We start from the raw sequence: 8,672 nt of genomic DNA on the forward strand, positions 1-8,672 counted from the left end.
AGAAACATCAATGTTTGCCATAAGATTGCCACAAAGTTTAAAATAAAGAATGTTTGCCGCAAGATTGCAGAAAACTTTGACCATTCAATGTATTTGCCGCAAGATTGCAGAAAACTTTGACCATGCTATACGTTTGCCAGAACATTGCAGGAATAACACAATATTGACTGAGCATGCCTAGTTGGCACTTCCTGGATGCTAACAATTTGAAATTGTGGCTAGGTAATGTTGGTTTTGTTTGGAAATGCATTTCACATATGAGAGATTCAGGAGGCATTTTGGTTTAGTAATATATGGGATAATCAGTATGCAATTGTGTAAGTACAAATGATTCATAGAACTGCATGTTTTAATAAAATAATTAATGTTATCATCATACATAATTAAGTTAGCAACTATATATACATGTATGTGTCATTGAAAAACTTTTAAGCGATTATAAGTTTGAATTTGTAACTGATGTACTGCACTATCATGTTCATGTTTATTAAGATTAAGTTAAATTCTGTAAATAAATGCAATTATTACCTAGCTTTATACTCAATACACGTTTAAGATTTTACCTTTTTCATTTTTTAATACAGGTATATTAATGTCATTTGAGAATGACTCCTGCCACTTTTCCAAATCCATATGCATGTACATGTATGTATTCCCTTCAATCTCACGTTTGCAAGAATTCTTTCAATGACTGTTTGTAAAAAGACAGGAATTGACTTTTTAAAAATGTTGCTGTGTAATTTGAAAGAGATAAATTGAATGTGCTTTACACACACGACATTGATATATATGTGTAGTTCCTGCAAGTTTGCCGCAAGTTTGCATCAAACAATTGCCGCAAGCTTGCAGCAAACAATTGCCACAAGCTTGTAGCAAACAATTGCTGCAAGCTTGCGGCAAATATAATTTGCATAATTATGTTTGCCACAAGCTTGCAGCAAACTTCATTTGCATGGTAAAATGGTTGCGGCAATGTTTGCTGCAAACTTGCGGCAAATGTTTGCCGCAGGGCTTATTTTTCGGTAAGGGAAGTGCTTAAAAAATTATAATTCAATGTTCAGTGAAATTTATTTCATGCATATTCAGGACAATTTAACAATTGAAATTTCACGTAAAGGTTCTCAGCGTAATAAATGCCATCCGGGATAAAAAAAAAAAAAAAGGTCAATGAAACTAGGACTGACACTTGCCAATCAGAGTATATTGAATAGGGACAGGATTTGCCTTACAACAAGGCTCTGACAATAAGGCCACTGATGGCCCCAGTCAACGAGTTCTTTCGATATGGTTCCTAACCTGCAAAGAGCGTGTCACTTAATCTAGACGAAGCGAGATGATCGGATTTTACGTGACTACTCTAACATTTGTTGAAAATTATACATCCCGTTCATCCTAATAAGTTAAACGGACGTCCAACTTTGGCAAGGGTTTATTGCTAGTCGTAAGAAGACCATTGAAGAGACCATATACTTCTATTCTCATTTGCACCTTGGCCTTGTACATCAAGTGACTAAGACGGATAATACAATTTATCAAGGTGTGTAGGTAGATTATTTGGTGAAAATAGTTGGATATTTACCCAAACAACATATAGAATGATAAAGTATCGAACATTTTGTAAAGTTAAACTAAACATATTTTGGAAAGTTTTGTCGAATAAGTAACAAGAAGATACGCAGCTTTGTTTGATAAGAATCACCAGTTAACACATCAAATGCTGATGATAAAAGGAAGTGACCACAATGCACTTACACGTGAACTCGTGCTGACCCGAAAGGCCATTGACCAATAAGAAAGATGATATCCAATCATGCATTGGTCATAAAAGAAATTTCTCTGCACGTGAAAACAAGTTATCTAATTTCAACAATTTATCGTTTAATTAAGTAGGACATTCTGACCCTTTGACCAGACTAGAGACATTATACATTTACAGTAATAAAAGCTCACTCTTTTATTTAAGTCGGTTAGTAATAACCAATTAAACAGAATTATCTTCTCTGCTGTCTTAAATTATTTTATTCCGCTTAATTTTCAATTAGCAAATAAAACTGGTTATATGTTCATGTCGCCTTTTTGCTTGTGTTGTTCAAAAGACAACCGATATGTTGTGTTTTTAAAGATGCACCAAAGAACATGAATGAAAATAACTATAGACAGAAAAAAAAGGTTGTTGTTTTATGAATATACACTAGTCAACAAAAGAAACGATACACGACTATTTATCAAAAAGTATTAAATATAAAACAAAATGAGATACACTATTTTAAAAAGCTTTCATTTTCAATGTATGCACATGTGATAATGAAAATCAAAACTTGTCGGAAAGTATCTAAATTCCGTCTTAACGATCATAGGGTGCAAATTAGTTTTGCGGAAAGTTGAATAAAAAATCGACACATAATTTTGTAAGTATTGAAAAAAAATCAAATTTGTTAAAAAATATTCAATATGCTAATCAAGTTACGTTCATGTTGTAAGGGTTGAAAGATTGTTTTTTCATTTTTTTTGGAAAATAAGTGTTTTTTGACATCTCAAAAAATGCAAAAAAAAATAATTTTATTTTCGTCTTAAATCAATCGGTTAGATGTGAAAACAACACACAGTAAATTTGGAACCTTTCGGATTATTTTTAAGATTGTTACCGCTTTTTGAATATCACTTTACACATACTGTCTATGGTAAAACAGTTGATAATGTATACATTTTAACGATTTCTCGTGAGGGCGAACTTAAAAGTTTGCTTAAAAAATAAACGAAGAAACTGCATGTTTTTTAAAAACAAATTGATGGCAAACACTGTCTTTACCTTCAAATGAGAGGTTGGCATCATGAATTTGAACTTCTGTTTTTAAAATTGTCGTTTTATGTAAAGTTTGTAAAAAAAAAAAATCGCAAAAAAAGTCACAAAAGCAAAAAAAAAATTTTTTTTAAACGGATTTATATTTCCATAATGATTAAGTATTACTACCTTCAATATTGGTCCCATGAACGGAAAACTGTATCTTTAATTTGAAAAAAAGTCTTGTATCGTTTCTTTTGTTGACTAGTATATATGCAATTACAACGTTGTGTACAAATAGTATCGCTTACATAAGCAGTACATTATTGGTAGTCATTTGTTTTGTCTATTATGAATGACCAGTGGAAAATGTTCTATGACTGATCAGTTCAAGTAAATTTTGTAAGCACATTTCATTCATTTGTATAGAAGTTTCAACCTCAACAATGTCTTTTTGTACAGAAAAGTATCACCGATTGAACAACTTTACTATCGATGCTATAAATATAAATTCGCCAATTTTCGAAACTTTCGAGTGGATTGTCAAATAAAAATTCGTTAGCTCTCAGTTAAAAAAAATTTCGACCTTTAATTAAAGTTTGCGTACAGTATATGTATACCATGGTATAAATGAATGGAATCATAATATTTAAATAATATATAGTTCCTTTTTATGGTAAAATTACACTTTTTACAGTTTTGACTGTATTCGAGACCTTATCACGTGAACAATATTCGTTATGACGAAATACTGCATTGTTGGTGACCTATATAGTTGTTAACTTCTGTGTCATATGCTCTCTTGTAAAGAGTTATCTCATTGGCAATCACAGCACATCATCTTTTTAATGAATAACACATTTTTCATTTTATAAATGTAACCAAAGTTTGAAATTCCTTTAAAACTCATGGTGCATGTAAATGAAGAGAAGAAACTCAGACCTGGTCCTGCTTTGCTTCATAAAAACGAATCTGGACTTTGGGAGGGATAAATCATACTTTTGGAGGACGTGTTTTTCTACAAACAATTGGAATTTCCATGGATACCAACTGTATTCCTTTTCTCGTCGATTGGTTCTTTTATTCATATGTGCAGACTGCTGATGACTTCATACAGGAACTTCTAAGAAAGACAGAAAAGAGTTCGCAGTTTCTTTTTTAAGTTTACTTCCCGCTGTAAAAATGATTTCCTCTCACTAAACAATTCAAATTTTGTGACTATATGTTGACCGCATTTATATATCCCATCGAACTTGAGACAAACGATATGACAGAAACAGCTTAGTCTACCTCATATATTGCATCTATAAATTAACATTTACGATCAGTCGAAAACAAAACAAACCGACAAAATAGATGATATCAGCTTCCCTGTTGTGAACTTTCCATTTCTATGAAGCAACATTCCAGTAGTGTATATATATATATGTATCTCCAAGTTGATACGATAGAGCTTGTACTTTCTATCATGATTGTCTTGAAAGAGTAATGCTGCTCACAAGGAAGCTAATAATCCACGAATTACAAGAAGGGAAGCTGTAATCATCCCTATGTGAATTTTACAAACGCCATTACAAGTTTTTAATTGACCGTCATGGAATATCGCTTTTCTCAGATGATAGCGGATATTTTTCAATTGTCGTAAAAACAATTCAGTTCCCTATTCTTCAATAGTAAACTATCTATAAGACTTAAATACCGGGTTTGTTCTAACGTGAGCAACGCGACGGGGTCCACGTGTAGAGCATAATCTGCATATCTCTCCGGATCACATATATGATATATCACACCCATTTTGTTGGTGGTGTTTGTTTTGTTAAGTTGAAAGCTTTCTGTGTTGTGTTTTGTGTACTGTTATTGTCTATTTCTCTTTGTCTTATTAAGCCATAATTCAAAACTAAATTGATATAGAAAAAGTGCTTTGCAATCGCTGAGGAAAAGTTGAGTGTAATGACGAAGCTGACATCAATTAATCGATCAATAAATCCTGTACCTACGTGAACAACACAAGGTCTTCCGGAACTCTAAGTCATATGAATTATATTTATTTAAGAAATGTGCTCTTTTTGATAAATTACCATTTGGTGAGTACCATATGTCGATTCACGCAGTTTGATACATGATACAAAAAATTCCGAATAAATATGAAGGAGGCAACATACTTTAAAAGAGGGGCGAAATATACCAGAAGGCAAAGTCAAACTCATAGATTTAGAATAAACTAACAATGCCATTGCTAATAAGAAAAAGACAAAAAGACAAATAGTCCAGCCAATCTAGCATAAATTTGACCCTAACCTGAAAGTAATTGCAACAGAAGATTTTAAAGTTTTAATCTTTAGCATTATATCCCAAATATACACAGAAAAAAGTCCCAAAAATCTAACTTGAGGAAGACTAAAAAAAATCACCATTTAAAATTCCTATGGAGATTTGCATTGAAAAGGGAGATAACTCTTGCAAAAAAGGCAGAAATATCAATAAAAATTGATATAAAATTATAACTTTACCGATTCTATTCATCAGAATGTATTGATTCATGATTTTTTGGCGGTCTTTAGAGTATAACAAACATTTCTTAAGTTGTTTTCATATATTTTATCAAGCTATAATCTAGATTTCGTAATTCATTAGTTGACCATTTATTGAATTTTTCATCTTGTCAAGGTAAAGAATCTCAAATTTAATAAAAATAATTAAGCATGTATTCTTCTTTTTGTGGTTCAAAGTTTCTTTGGATAAGTAAGTTGCTGAAAAATATAATATACAGATATAAACAATACCAAATTTTCACATTTTTTTTAAATGGTTACAAAGCTTTAAATTTGCAATTTCTTTAATGAAAAATGCACGAAAAAAATAAAACTACCAATAACACTTCCGTTTTCTACATTCCATGAGCAATTAAAGATTATATAATTTAGTCAAGTACAAACTTATAACCCCATCAAAGTATCATACTTAACATAATGTTCAAGAAAAACAACAAAAAACTGACCAAAAAAGACTAATTTTTGCAAGAGGTATCTCCCCTTCCAATGTTAATTTCCATAGGAAATTAAAAAGGCTGACTTTGAGTTTTCCTCAAGTTAGATTTTATGGGACTTTTTTCTGTGTATATAAAGGGCATAATGCTATAGATTAGAACTGAAACATTTTCTGTTAATTAGTTTGAGGTTAAATCTTAGTTTGACTGGACTAAAATAATAGCACACAAGAAACTACCTAGAAAGACTGAGCAACACGAACCCCACCTAAAACTGGGGATGATCTCAGGTGATCCGGAAGGGTAAGCAGATTTTGCTCCACATGTGGCACCCGTTAACAATGACTATCAGAAAAAAATATCCATAATTAAGCTAAATTTTGATGTTCAACGATAGACTAGCATTTCTAAACATGATAACTTGCGTACGAACGGAACAGAATCTTGCAGAATATCTGCATTATAGATATGTATATCAATTATATACCTTACTCTCTCAATACGTTATGATAAATACATTTTTGTTACAAAATAATGACAATGTTTAGATTTTACAACTAACACTTGTGCTGAGTATAAACATATTTCATACGCATTAAGAAGCAATTGAGAACTGTTTACTAGATCCGTAAGGAGAAGTCACTCGTACACTTAATTTCAGTTTGACTTGTTCGCAATATTTTTAGTCATGTGAAGGTTTATGGCTTGACATATTATACAGACACATGTCCAGTGTCGAGGAAAGGTTTTGCCATCTAAATGTCCATAGAAATATTTGTGTGGTTCAATTTCTGTCCCTATTTGACCTATACCCCACAGCTCATCTTTTCGTTGAAAACCCGAGTTGTCAGTACACAAATTTGCTTATCGAATCTACAGCCATTTATTAACAACTTAATATGAAGCCGTCACTGTCGCATGATCTTTAAGTGCAAAGAAAATAACAAAGGAAAGGAAAACACATCCCGCTTATCATATTTTGGCATTGGTAGTTTTAACACCTAGATTTTAAAAACGGAACAAACATGACAGCTAGTTTTAAACATTTGATTTATAAAATAACAAAGGAAAGGAAAACACATCCCGCTTATCATATTTTGACATTGGTAGTTTTAACACCTAGATTTTAAAAACGGAACAATCATGACAGCTAGTTTTAAACATTTGATTTCGGATTTAGTTTAGATGCTACGGTTAAATTAAGAACAAGATACCGATGATAACACAATCAAATCAGAACAATAAGCAGAGATAAGTATAAAACGAACCAACAATTGACACCCCCTGATCAATATATAACGCTACAAAAAAAAATTGCAAAAATCTCAAATCTTTCATAGCTACCTTAATTATATCTGTTCTTTATACTAAGTTCTAATGATATTCTCAGTCTCTGTTTCTTAATTGGCTTTATTGAAAAGGAAAAGATCACAAAAATGTTAGTTTTCCGCGAAACCCAGTGTCTCGCCTTCTTTTGCTGTTAATCACACACTCAACAAAAATGATGAAAAAAATCAATACAAATATATTCCTCTCGATACTATATCTTTTGATTGTCAGACGTTTCTGTCCAAGTTTGGTAAAAATCCATGATAGTTTAAGAATCGTATTTTTTTTTTAAAACTTTAACTTCAGACTGTATGTAATATTAACTGGGAGAAAAACGTTTTACATTTTACAAAATTTACTTCTTGATACTATCTTATGATTAGAAACATGCTTCTGTGAAAGTTTGGTATACATCCAGGAAAGTTTAAGAAAGTTATCAAATTTCAGAAACTTTAACCAGAAAGTGAATGTAATGTTTCCTGCCAGAAAAACGAAGTCCATTTATAAGTAAAATACAGAAAAAATGCGTGTTTTTTTTTACAAAATTTACTTCTGGATACTATCTTAATATGATCATACGCAAGCTTCTGTCCACGTTTGGTACAAATGCAGGATAGTTAAAGAAAAGAAAGATATTAAAATTTTAAAAACTTTAACCAGAGTGAATGAGTTGTTTCCTGGTAGAAAAACTTAAGTCCATTTAACTAATAAAGTAAAATACGGAAAAATGGACTTTACTTTTTACAAAATTTACTTCTGGATCATTGGATACTTGGTAGAAATCCAGGATCTTCGAGATTATGATAAACAATTTGTAAGATGGAAAGAGCGTTTTAAACAGGTATGAAATAGTCCAGAACCAAAAATCTCAGTTGACAGGTCAGAGACAGCTCCGCCACCAATAGAGAGATCAAGAAACTTAAAACAACAAGACTTCTTGGGCAGATGGCATACTAGCAGAAATACTCAAAGGTGACATAAATCTCAATGTGAACATCCTCCTCGATTTATTGAATAAAAAAATGGAAAAATAAACAGTACCTAGTCAGTGGGTATATGGTATCATCATAAGACTTAAACAAAAAAAGGAAACCATAAAGATTTTTACAACTGGGGTGGCATAACTTTAATATCAGTGCCTGACCAGATACAAAACGGATTTAGAAAAGACCACGAATGCATTGATAACATCCTCATACTCAAAAATATTATAGAACAGGTACTAGAATGGAGATATATCATCTATATAAATACATTATATGGACATTGAGAAAGCCTTTGATAGCGTTCATTGATAATCACTTTGGTAAATCAAGAGTATATATGAAATTCCACAGAAAATTATTAATATCATAATGGATATGTATGATGTTTTTAGACGTGCAATCATACATCAGTTTTCTCGTTTGAATTGTTTTACATTGTCTTATCGGGGCCTTTTATAGCTGACTATGCGGTATGGGCTTTGCTCATTGTTGAAGGCCGTACGGTTACCTATAATTGTTAATGTTTTGGTCTTTTGTGGATAGTTGTCTTATTGGCAATCATACCTCATCTTCTTTTTTATTTGATGGA

This window comes from Mytilus trossulus, chromosome 2, assembly GCF_036588685.1.
Source record: "Mytilus trossulus isolate FHL-02 chromosome 2, PNRI_Mtr1.1.1.hap1, whole genome shotgun sequence".
Classification (NCBI taxonomy): Eukaryota; Metazoa; Mollusca; class Bivalvia; order Mytilida; family Mytilidae; genus Mytilus; species Mytilus trossulus.